This window comes from Chelonia mydas, chromosome 2 (genome assembly GCF_015237465.2).
Source record: "Chelonia mydas isolate rCheMyd1 chromosome 2, rCheMyd1.pri.v2, whole genome shotgun sequence".
NCBI classification, from domain to species: Eukaryota; Metazoa; Chordata; order Testudines; family Cheloniidae; genus Chelonia; species Chelonia mydas.
This window is the reverse complement of record NC_057850.1, coordinates 79,305,004-79,317,901: the sequence shown is the minus strand read 5'-3', so window position 1 is coordinate 79,317,901 and position 12,898 is coordinate 79,305,004. Positions and strand designations below refer to the sequence as shown.

Genomic DNA, 12,898 nt, shown 5'->3' with positions numbered 1-12,898 from the left:
TGCTGCACACTCTCTTGATGACAATAGTTGGAAGAGGATTACTTTAGCTGAAGGTGGATTCCGTTAGCCATTCACAGGAAACCTTCTGCTCTCTGCTGGACACTGCCTTAAAATAAGAAAACTACTGATTTAGAGGTGCCCAGAAAGAAAGACACAACAGGGGCAGGTAGATGGGTGTTAATACAAATATTCGGGCTTCCCCTGCAGGGGAGAAGCAAGTAGCTAACACTAAAGACTCTGCATATGTAAATTCAGCTTTGTAGCTGTAGGGCCAGATTCTCAGCTGACATAAATAGGCACATCTTCATTAAAGTCAGCTGTGCTATGCCAATTTACACCAGCTGAGAAAATGGCCCATAGTCTTCATTCCCATTATGTCCTTGCTAAGCCTCAGTCCAGATTTGTCCAATGAGTGGTTTCTTAGAAATGTTTCTTTGAACCAGTTTAGTTGTAGGGTTCTATCATTTAGGCAATAAGTGTTTTGATGTAGAAGCCTGTGAATCTTTACTGATGATTAAGGCCGCGAGTCTGTCACAGAGGTCACGGAAATCATGGATTCTGTTACTTTCCGGGACTTCTGTGACTTCTGCAGCGGCCGGTGGGGGTGGGGTGTTTGGCCTGGAGATCACCTGAGCAGCTCAGGCAGCCTCTGGGTCCGCCGCAGTGGCTGCTGCTGGGGCAGTTTCAGGCCACCGCACCCCGCTTCCCCCGCACCACCGGGGGTCTTGGGCTGCTGCGCCCCCTCTTTCCCCCTAGCAGCAGTGGGGGTTTTGGGCTGCCATGCTGCCCCAGCCCCCCAGCAGCAGTGGGGGTCCCGGGCCATGCACCACTGCCCCCCTAACCCCCGAGCACCCGCAGTTCCCCCAGGCTGCTCCCTACCCCAGAGCACCCAAGATTTAGTCAGGGGTATACAGTACAAGTCACGGACAGGTCATGGGCCGTGAATTTTTGTTTACTGCCCATGACCTGTCCATGACTTTTACTAAAAATACCCGAGACTAAAACATAGCCTTACTGATATTAAAATCTCTAATGCACAAAACAAATTTTGAACAGGCTCATGTTACTACTGCATTATACACTGTATATTAAAAATAAAATAGCCATTGTTGAGCTTAGGCAAGCTTCTGCCAAGCATTATTTTTCTGATCCAAACTGTGGTCCTTATCCTGCAAACACACATGTGAGTAGTTCCATTGACCTCAATGATATTATTCTCATGCTTAATGTTAGAAATATAAGTTTTTGCACATATGGCCCTCAGTTTATAGAAAGTTGAATGGGATGAAAAACCAGGTGGGAACTGTTCACTTGGGGTGGAATTGGAAATAGGCCTATAGTGCTCTTCTCGTTCTCAGTTATTTCATAATATTGCTGTTGTCTGAGTTCTGGAAACAGGCTGATAGCTCTGGCCTGTACTTTTTATATGCACGATTCTTTTCTCTAAGGTTTCCAACTCAGAAGTAAGGAAAACATTCCTCAGTTTTATGCATATCTCCGTGTATGAGATTTTGTAATAAAATCTTTAGTGGGATCCTTCTTAATTTACATCTCTACTGTTTTATATGCTTTAAAAGTATATTTTCTTTTGCTTCTGTTCAGTATAAAAACAGGTGAACATAATATAGATCAAAACAAGAAATAGGAATAGAAAATTGAACTAAATATAGTTAGATAGCACAGAAGGCTTTTTTTTGGAGGGGGGGAGGACATCTGTATACCACATCTTTTTGTGATGCTCTGTGTTTCTATCTGAGAATAACTTGAAAGTTCGAGCTTCCAGGGGTCACTGCTTTTAGTTCCCTGAGTTTTTTTGTACCCAGGTTGAATTACCTTTCCCCCCGATTCTTCAAAGTTGCTGATTTCAGTTGGAGCTGCAGGTGTTTAGCGCTTCTGAAAATCAGGACTAACAGCTCAGTGACGTTCCCCTCTGGTGTTATCTGGACGGGTGATCTGTGAGGCCTCTCCAATCATTGTCTCTGGGAGCCAGCCTTATCCTGTTCTGCTGTGAGAACCCCTACTCCTGGGCTGTTCACGCACAGCCTCTGGCATGTAAGCTGTTCCCAGCTACTTGCAAGCGAATGACACTAGCCAATATCTCCGGTCCCAGACACAACCCTAGGAACCTCTGTCTCGCTGTGTCCAGTTATGCCCACTGGACGCTGCAAGCTTATATAAGTTCGTGAATTTAACAAAGAAATTGATATGTACCAGGCTTGTTATTCCAAGGGAAGCCTTTGACACACTTCAAACCAAAAGCACTGCTTCAGGTAGAATAAACAAAGAGATTTATTAGCTATAAAAATAGATTTTAAGTGATTATAAGTCAAAGCATAACAAGTCAGATTTGGTCAAATGAAATAAAAGCAAAGCGCATTCTAAGCTAATCTTAACACTTTCATGTCCTTAAAACTTAGATGCTTCTCACCACAGGCTGGCTGGTTAATTTTCAGTCAGGCTCTTCCCTTTGATCAGTGCTTCAGTCGCTTGGTGGTGGTGGTGTCTGTAGATATAGGTGGAAGAGACAGCGCATGGCAAAATGTCTCTCCCTTTTATCATGTCTTTTCTTTCCTCTTGGCTTTGCCCTTCTCCCCTTCAGAGTCAGGTGAGCATTACCTCAGCCCGAAGGAAGGGTGTGACTCCCTGGAAGGTCTAACAGTTTCTTTTGTTGCTGCCTAAGCCAGTGTCCATTGTTCCTGTGAGGCTCGGCTGGGTTTGTCCCATACATGCCCTGACGAGGTGTGAACTGCCTCTCTGTTCTTGGAGAGTTTTTGCATGGGCTTGCTTTAAGCCATGAGGATACATTTTCAGCCTCATAACTATATAAGTGAAATTATAACTTCTAACCTTACTATAACAATTATTATAACATCACTATAACAACTATGCTCACTGCATTATGACCCTTCCGAAGACACCCAACATGACAAACTTTGCATTGGATAACACGTGGGGATGTAGGGTGTTCCCCCGAGGTACAGAGCGTCACAAACTCCCATCCTCAGAAGATATTTAGGCAGCTAAATCCTATTGAAATCAGTGGGCATATAAATATTTTTGAGGATCTGGGCCAACATGTCTCAGGTTGGGGACCCAACGTTAGTGGCCATTTTTGGAAATTTGTGTATAAAAGTAAATTGTGCTACAGAAGATTCTCTTTCTGACTACAGTAACTATTCATTGACATTGTTCATATAGGCTCTTCAGTTTTTGTTTAATAAGCTTTCAAGTGACTTGATTATAAGGGGAGGATCATGGTCTACTAATTAAAGATAAAGGCTGGGTTCTGTATGCAGCTCTGCCACTTACATTCCTGGGTGATCCTGGGCAAATCGCTCTCTGTGCCTTAGTTTCCTCTTCTGTAAAATGGGGTTAATACTTCAATACCTCACACAAGTGTTCAGCATTAATTCCGCAATGTTTTTGGAGCCCTTTAATATACTTGTGCAGAACTGGTGCAGAAATGGAGGTTTTTCAGTAGCTAAACTAAACGTCTGTGATTTTTGTTTTATAGAATTTTTTTATTTAAAACAAATTTAAATGAGTTATACATGTCAGTATTATATCTTGGTTCATTTCTCCACTGCACCTCTATGGAAAGAGCCATAGGTAGGGTCCTACCAAATTCACGGTCCATTTTGGTAAATTTCACAGTCCTAGCATTTTAAAAGTTTTGAATTTCATACTTACAGATAATCTTAAATGTCATGGGGCTGACACAAATCATGAATATGTATTTAAAAATATAAATATGCAAAGCCCTTAAGTCCACGTTTCTCAAACTGGACATCCTGACCAAAAAAGGGGTCACAGTGCTATTGTGGGGGGTTCATGGTATTACCACCCTTACTTCTGTGCTGCCTTCACAGCTGGGTGGCCAGAGAATGGTGGCTGCTGGCTGGGAGCCCAGCTCTGAAGGCAGCAATACCACCAGCAACGGTGCAGAAGTAAAGGCGGCATGGTATGATATTGCCACCCATACTACTGCGCTGCTGCTGCCGGCGGGGCAGAAGGGTGGCCATACCATACCATACCATGCCATCTTCATTTCTGCACTGCTGCTGACGGTTCCTCTGCCTTCAGAGCTGGGCTCCCAGCCAGCAGCCACCGCTCTCCAGCCGCCCAGCTCTGAAGGCAGTGCAGAAGTAAGGATGGCAATCCTGCAACCCTCCTACTTTAGCCAGATTTCACAGTCCATGACGCGTTTTTCAGGGTCATGAATTTGGTAGGGCCCTAGTCACAGGCCATGTCTTCACTGCAGAGTTAATTTGGGGATTGTCTTACGGATTAGCCTAGTCTAGGTGTGAACGGCCACACTGAAAAGCCATATCCAAGTTAGAAATCATAGAATCACAGAAGTGGAAGGGACCTCAGGAGGTCATCTAGTCCAGGACTAAGTATTATAGACCATCCCTGACAGGTGTTTATCCAACCTGCTCTTAAAAATCCCCAATGAGGGTGATTCCACCACCTCTCTAGGCAATTTATTGCAGTGCGTAACCGCCCTGACGGTTAGGAAGTTTCCTAAATCGCCTTCGCTGCAATTTAAGCCCATTGCTTCTTGTCCTATCCTCAGAGGTTAAGCAGAACAATTTTTCTCCCTCCTCCTTGTAACAACCTTTTATGTACCAGTCTTCTCTTCTCCAGACTAAACAAACCCAATTTTTTCAATCTTCCCTCATACTTCATATTTTCTAGACTTTTAATCATTTTTGTTGGTCTTCTCTGGACTTTCTCCAATTTGTCCACATCTTTCCTGAAATGTGGCACCCAGAACTGGACACAATACTCCAGTAGAGGCCTAATCAGCGCAGAGTAGAGTGGAAGAATTACTTCTTGTGTCTTGCTTACAATACTCCTGCTAATATGAGGGTTTTGTGTGTGGACTGGAGCCAGGTTAGGGGCAACACCTGAATAAGAGCTCTGGAAACTTCTGCAATGAAGACATATTCATAGAAAGTTTAGGATGTCTGCTTTGCCTGCTATTGATAACATTGTTTAATAATTCGTCAGTTTAAGGCTGCACAATGGTAAAATGATATTCAGAAGCAAGTATACAGCTAATGTTGATGTGTGAGCTTCCTTTACCTTCTAAAGTACAGACAGGATCTTTTCACTCCAACACATAAATGCAATAATTATTTTTGTGAATGTAGGAAATATCTCTTAATTTTGTTCTTTCCTTTATTTTAATGTTGATAGGTTTTAAACAGATTTTCTCACTAGGCAAACAGCGGCTTTGTGAGACAGTTAGATTCCAGTTTCTCCCTTTCTCTGACACGCAGCACAACAATCCTGAACCCTAGAGCTGTGGGCACCCTGCAGCATTCTGTATGTGATATAATGTAGTTTGCAAACTGAACCCTACCCTTTGGTTTGCAATCTACCAACCTCTTTGTGTTTGAAGGTCTCCAATCCCCAAAGGTCCCAAGGAGCATCCTGCCTATTTCTCACCCCAGGCTCTAACCCCCCAGATGCTCCTTGCTTCTACTAAAAGCACTGGGCCTGCTATGTAACCTTTGCTGTCTATGGAGAATCTGGTGGCAGATGCTTGATCCATGTTCTTCTCTTTTAGATGTTGGATGCACCCCTCCCTTCGTATTTTTGGGGAAGGATGCAGGCTGCGTGCTCTCTGTCCATCAGACTCTTCAGAGACTACATGGTATATGTGGTTATTTCCCAGTCGATAAAGGTTTTCTGGGTAGAAGGCTCTGTTCTCCTTGCTACTCCAGCACACTTGACAGAGATGGCCGCACGCTCCCGAGCGTGGGAAATAAGGAACCCCAAGAGCCGATAGGCTGATGGCCTTGGGTCTTGTGGTAGTGGGGAATGCTTGTAGACATGGGGGTATGTAGGAAAGATAGGTCGGTGGGTTCTTTTCCCACTTTATAGACTTAGTCCCACTCTTCTCCTTCAACCCCAGGATCAATCTGAATCTGAGGTTCACTCTTAGTATTTTGCATGATAGTCACACACCTGCTCCACATCAGTCTGATGTGTATAAAACATTCTAATAAAAGCCATTTGCACAGTGTTATTAATGGAGAAGACGTGTTAAGGGCTGTGGCCCCAAATACAGCAATGTGCATAAGCACAGGCCTAATTTTAAACATGTGAATAGACCCATTAGTTTCAATGGAATTACTCACCTGCTTAAAGTTAGTCACTTGTTTAAAAGTGTTGTAGAACTGGGGGGCTGTAATACTGAAAGAAAGAGGGGAATATGTTTAACCATGCTAGGGGACAATTGCTTTACCCTTTATTTTAACGCAGTGCAAATCTCCCCGCTGATGAAGTGCACAAATTGTACTGCACTCCCATCATATTGACCAAGAATAAGTATATTAATGTATGTAAATGTATTAATGAACAACAGTGGCTCAGTTATGAATTGGTCATCAAATACCCACAATTAGAGGAAGCAGAGTTATACATAATATTAAATGCTTTTCAAGTGCTGTGTTCCTGCTATTATACATTTTAAGACTCTCCATGGAGTCGCTCACTTCCTATGTTAATGTCATTGTTCAGAGGACATTTTTCTTATACATCTGTTCTGTGAGAATGTTTGAAAGCTGGTTAAAACAGAAAACCACTCACTGGTGGTTCCATTTCACGAGAGACTGGCATGGTTTTGAAAGTCTAAATCCCTTCAGGATCTCAAAATCTGCCTATGCAGAAAGTAACATTTTGTTATTGTGAGGGCAGCCCTTGTGTTTTCAGACTCCTGAATGCAAAAATCCTGTCATACTTTCCTTTCTGGCTGGGTGTATTATAGTTATATTTTTCCAATCAATCACCATTCTCCTGAAAAATAAGACAAGCGTAATGCTGCTACCTGAGGCAATCTCTCCCTCCTGATAACATGTCTACTTACACTGTGGCTGTTCCTAACTTGTTTTAAGGTTGCTGATACGCATTGTTGCAGCCTCACTCTTGCTTTTAATCACTGAAGCGGACCAGTTTCTTTCAAAATTGGTTTCTGCATCTTTTGTCTCTTTGAATCCAGAACGTCTGCCTGAAGTTCATTAATCTGCACTTGACTCCCTGGGTTGCTTAATTTTAGCAGATGTATCTTCAGATTTGGCTTCCAGTGAGATTAAACTCTTCGAACGCCCATCAGTCGCTGCTCTAATATTGTCCTAAGTATCTCAAAATTTTCTGTTCTGAAAAGAGGAGGTGAAGGTGCAGGAGAGCAGCATGATGGTGGCTGCTGAGAAAAGGATGTCTGACAACTAAAATGATTTTTTAAAAAAGATTTGTCATTGCTCTTAATTATGCTTGGTCTCTTTACTGTGCTTTATTGACAGTAATGTAAATGCTCAAATGTCCAGACGCAGTAAGATTTTGTGCACTAAATAAAAAATGTGCTATGTAATTTCTTCCATATAATCTTTTAAATAAACTTCTATGGTAAATGGAAGCTATGGAGTGGACATTTGCTATGTCAAAAATACTATTTTTCTCTCTTTAAGTAAAATATGATATATTCTTTAAACCATAGGTTCTTAACCTGACGTTAACAGACAGATGTCAGTGTGTCATGACCACACTGCCTTCCTTTACGGCTAGATGGCTGAAACTCTTTTCTATTGTAACATAGAACCATGGTATGGAAAATGTTGAGAAACAGTTAAAAGCTGATTTATAGTTCATCTTTCAGTGATAATGCTAGAGAAATATCAAGAATTCCGATTCAAAAAATGTTGCTGAGATTCCTTTGTGCATAGATGCATATGGGTCAAATTTTGCTTTCCCTTACTCGGTGTATATTTGCAGTAACTCCATTGTCTTCAGTGGAGTTCTTGTGGATTTCAGCTGGCCTCATTGTCTCAGGAGTGAATTCTGTGTGCATGTGTGCCTATGTACACAGACACAGTCATCTCCCCAAAGTAAAAGGTCAGAACAGCATAGAACATATGAGGAGAAATGATTTGTGGTGGACCTGAATCTCCAAGAAAAAGATTGAGCACAATGCAGTTTACTGTTTGTTTGTTTTTTTAGTGCTGTATTGCTGGAGCATTTGGCATCTCACGAAATAAATTCTCATAAAAGTGAAGAATTTTCATCTTGCATGTTGGACTTGGATTTTTTATTCTTGAGTACTTTCCAGAAAATCACTGCATGGCAACCTGCTGTGTAACAGGCCTCTCCAATGAGCGGAGAGCATAGCCCTAAAGTACTTGGTGAAACTAATTGCTTCAGCAAACGTGATGCCCTCATCTAGCAACAGGGATCAGGTCCCTGCTTGCCTTCAGATCAGGAAAACATTTTTCAGATTTTATTTTTCCATTATCACATCTGTACCTTATATGGGATGTAAATAGACCAACAGCACCATGAAAATGGTTACGAAATCTCTCCAAGTAACTGTGTTGCAATACAGTAGTTATGTATTTACTTTCTATGGTATGAATCCCTTTAGTATGTGAGCACCTCACAAATATTATTGAATTAACCTCACATCACCTCTATAAACTATTATGGTCCTTATTTTCTAAAAAAAGGGAAACTGAGGCACAGAGAGCTCTTGCCCAAGATTACGCAACCACAAGCAGAAAAGCTCAGCAACTGAGATTCAGCTCTTGGTTTACACTGTGATCTTGCTTTTATCCAGTTTTACAGCTAAATTTAATGTTAATTAGTATTCACACCTCCCTCAAACCAACCAAGAACCTTAAGCCAGTGGTATGATCTTTGGAAGACTTGAGGTTTTTACAAGTTCTGACGATAATGAAGGTTTTAAAATATTTAAACATTACTCACAACTTGGCAAATAGTGTGAAGTGCTTTTACACTAGGCACTTTTTGTGGGTTGAATCTGTCCTCTATGACTAACCCTTTATGTGCTCAAATTAGCAAGGCTCTGCTGAGACTATTAATCAGCTGTCTAGTTACATGTTGTGATTTAAAATCTCTTCTCTTAAATCTCTTCTCATAAATCTGACACTTTTTATATTAGTAGTTTGCAGTGTTGTAGCTGTGTTGGTCCCTGGGTATTAGAAAGGCAATGTGGATGGACCAACTTCTGTGGGTAAGAGAGACAAGCTTTTGAGCTTACACAGAGCTCTGTGTAAAATAAGTGTCCAGTCTTGCAGTCTTTTTTCCCAGGCGAAGCTCCCATTGGAGATTTGCCTGGTCGATGACTGTAAGATTCAATTCACAAAAAATAATAATTGTCACATCTATAGCACTTTGCAAGTGAAGATTTTAAAGCATTTTTAAATAATTAAGCATCACAAAAAACTTCTCTGTGAAATGAGTAAGGGATATTCAGGAATCAATTCACTCACCATGGAAGTGCAGCTAGCTCTGGTGTGGTGTGCAGCAGCTCTTGAAGAGCGCAGATGAGTTCTATATATAACATTAGGACAGCAGTTGAAGAATAGTATTATATTCTCTTGAACCTGCAGGGGGATTTTCAGATTGACATAATGGGCTACATTGCTTTCTCACAGACCCACATGTAGAGGTTTCTGTGTAGCATTGTCCCTTTGGCTGGCTCTCTCTGGGGTTGGGATCCTCATGGAAAAGAATTGGGGACTTTGGGGACCTGGAAGCAGGGCTGTATATCACTTCCTCAGCAGTACCACAGCAATTAGGCAGAAAAGATCATACAAACTTTCCCATCCTGTGCCTCTCACTGCAGCCACAGGGTGGGGGGAGTCGGGGCTTCTGATACTGGGACGCCAGGGCACTGGGTGGGGGGCTCAGGGCTTCTGCTCCATGGGAGCACCAGGGCTCAGGCCTTTAGACCTGGGCGGGGGTACAGGGGCTTCAGCCCTGCTGCTTCACTCCCAGTTTCAGCCTAGCAGTGGAGGGTGGGGGGTAGGGGTGCCGGGGCTCAGGGCTTTAGCTATGGGTGCGGGAGTGCTGGGGCTGAAACCGGCGCTTGAGCCCTGGCACACCCGTGCCCCCTGCAGTGCTGAAGCTGGGAGTGGAGCCGTGGGACTGAAGCCTAAAGCCCTAGCGCTCCCCCCGTCTGAAGCTCTGAGCCCTGGTGCTCCTGATGGTCAGAATCCCCGCGCCGCCTTCCCCCCTCCCCCGCCCAGAGTACTGATCCCTCCCCCACACTCCGGGTGCAGTCCCAACCCTCCTGTGGCTGAAGCCTTGAGCCCCAGGGCTAAACCCCCCAGGCAGTATTGTACAGTATTTGCAGGCTTTTTTTGTCTGCGCTGCTGTCTGATAGATTACTTCCAGTTCCACAGGGTGTCCAGTTGACTGGTAAGTCTGTAACTCTGGTGTTCCTGTCTTTGAGATTCTTCTGTACTTAGCTTGAACATTCTGCTGGGATCACATCACAATATTTGATTGTACTACAGTAATAGCATTACCAGTCATGAGCTCTAGTTCAACTTAGCATTATAATATAAATAAACAGACTGACTATCTAAAGATACTATCTGATAATGAACGGTCCATTTATTACTTCATAAGGATAGAATCCCCGAAGAGACTTAGACATTGCAATGTTGAGTGTTATAAGCACCTAGCTTTTAGGTGCCTAGAAAATCAAAGGAACAGCATAGTGATCCACAAAGCTGACTTAGGAACCTAGGCTCCCCCTACAATGAATGGGGATAGATAGGCAGCTAAGAACATGATCCACAAAAGCTACCATACTAGATGGCTCCCTGCCTATGCTAGTCCATGAGAGACAAAGGTATGATAAGTCCCGCTCCTTTCTCAGAGATAGGCGCTTAGCTCTGCTAATGATCCATGAACAGAAACCCCTCTCCTGGCTTAGGTGCCTACATAATTTCTTTTGGACATGAGTTAGGCACCTGTCCTGCTCCACGCAAAATGGCTGGTGATGGTGTCACCCACCTTATAACTCTTAGCCAAGTTGTTAGAACTCTTACCCGGGAGTGGGAGATCCAGGATGGGGAGAAAGGATTGGAAATGAAGTCTCCCACCTGTCAGACTAGTGCTCTAAATGTTGAACTATGGGATATTGTGCTGTGGGGCTCCTTCAGTCTCTCCTGTTGAAGCTGTTCCACCGGATAAATAAATAAAGAGTGATTGAGCCAAAGAGAGAGAGAGAGACCCTGTAGTTCAGTGGGTAGGGCACCCAGCTGGAGAACGGGAGACCCTGGGTCAGATGCCTCTGCTCCAATCCTTCTTTCATTATTTGTTTATCCACAGTGCAACAGCTTCAACAGGTAAGACTGATGGAGACCCATATCAGAATAGCTCAGTGGTCAGAGCACTCTCCTGAGAGGTGGAAGGCCCCACTTCCAATCCTTTCTCCCGCTCTGCGCGGGAGGGGAGAATTGAAAGTGGGGTCTCTGACATCCCAGATGAATACTCTTACCACTACATAGGCACCAACTCTGTGGGTGCTCCAGCCCTAAGCACCCACTAAAAACATTAGTGGGTGCTTAGCACCCACTGGCAACCAGCTCCTTCCCTCCTCCCCAGCACCTCCTATCCACCAGCGGCCCCACCACTCAACTCCTCCCCCTCCCTCCCAGCACCTCTCACCCACCACAATCAGCTGTTCTGCGGAGTGCAGGAGGCACTGGGGGGGGGGAGGGGTAGGAGCGGGGCCGGGGCGTGCTCGGGGGAGGGGGCAGAACTGGGTGGGAAGAGGCAGGGTGTAGTGGGGGTGGGAGCTTGGGAGAAGGGGTGGGGTAGGGGTGGGCCTGGGGTGGAGTGAGGACAGGAAGTGGTGGGGCAGAGTGGGAAGAGGTGGGGTGGGGGCTTGGGAGAAGGGGTCAGTGCGGACAGGGCCTGGGGTGGAACTAGGGGTTGAGCACCCCCGGGACCCAGAGGAAGCCAGCTCCTGTGAACCACTGGGCTAAAAGTTATAAGGTGGGTGGTGGCACCAGCTCCTCCTCTGGCTGGATTTTGAATGGAGTCCAGTCTGGACAGTGCCTTCTAAGCATGTCCACCTGATAAGCTCCGTGGGCAAGTTAGGTGGTTGAACGCCTGTCTTCCTTCTCCTGGTCTGTGAATCACTCCTGGGCCTAGATGAGAGATAGGGACCCAGATGCCTAAAGCGAGGCAGCAGTGCGCATGCCCAGAGGCAGAAACTCAGGCACCCAGGGAACTTTTATTTTGAAAAACTTAAGTGCCAAGTGAGTTTAGGCGCTTACAGTGTTCAGTGGGAATTTTGCGCATCTCAGTGTGGGACTTAGGCATCTAAATATGGGTTTAGGCATCCAAGTGACTTCATGGATTCCACACTAAGACTATAAACATCAGATGCTGCACTGAATTACCAGTTATAAATCAATGTAAATATACCCTCTCTTACTCAAATACTATCTTTGAAGGTGGAGCTGGTTTTATTTTTTCTAAAAGCAATAAAACTTTAATTATAAAATCTCATTAACTGTTCTAATATTTCATTACTGTTTGTTTTCTCATGGTTGTATAAATCTGTCTGCTGGCACTTGCATTAAATATGTATGTTGGCAGATATGAGATTGTTCTCATGTAAAATATACAGAAAGACATTTTTGAATACATGCATCATGACGATCACACACTTCTTGAAATCTTGTTCTCCCTCTGCTTTCATGTCCTTGCCGTCTTCTGTTCTCCGACTCCTCCTAACTATTAGGTGGCTCCTCCAGCATCCTTTCTAGAAGGACTTCCTTTACTTTGACTCTCTGTATGGGTCGTACTGAGCCCTGTCATTCATCCCCTCCTGTTCTCCATTGGATCTCATTCACCCAAATGGCTTTAATTACCATCTTTAAGATGATGACTCATAGCTGTACCTCTAGTCTCCACTCCTGCTTTCTGTCCAGTCCTACATCTCAATATGTCTCACTGACATCTCCTCCTGAATATTTCACTGTCATCTTAAAATTAACAGGGTCAAAATGGAACCCCTGATCTTTCCTGCCAAACCTCCTCCTCCCCCCTGCTTTCTGTCAGTGTTGACAAC

The 12,898-nt window shown here is 44.1% G+C and overlaps 1 protein-coding gene across 3 annotated transcripts in view; it reads left to right on the top strand.

Moving 5' to 3' along the window:
* The window catches only part of LAMA3 (laminin subunit alpha 3), a 185,984-nt gene that overhangs the window by 14,488 nt on the left and 158,598 nt on the right, over nt 1-12,898 (top strand). The window lies entirely within an intron of this gene.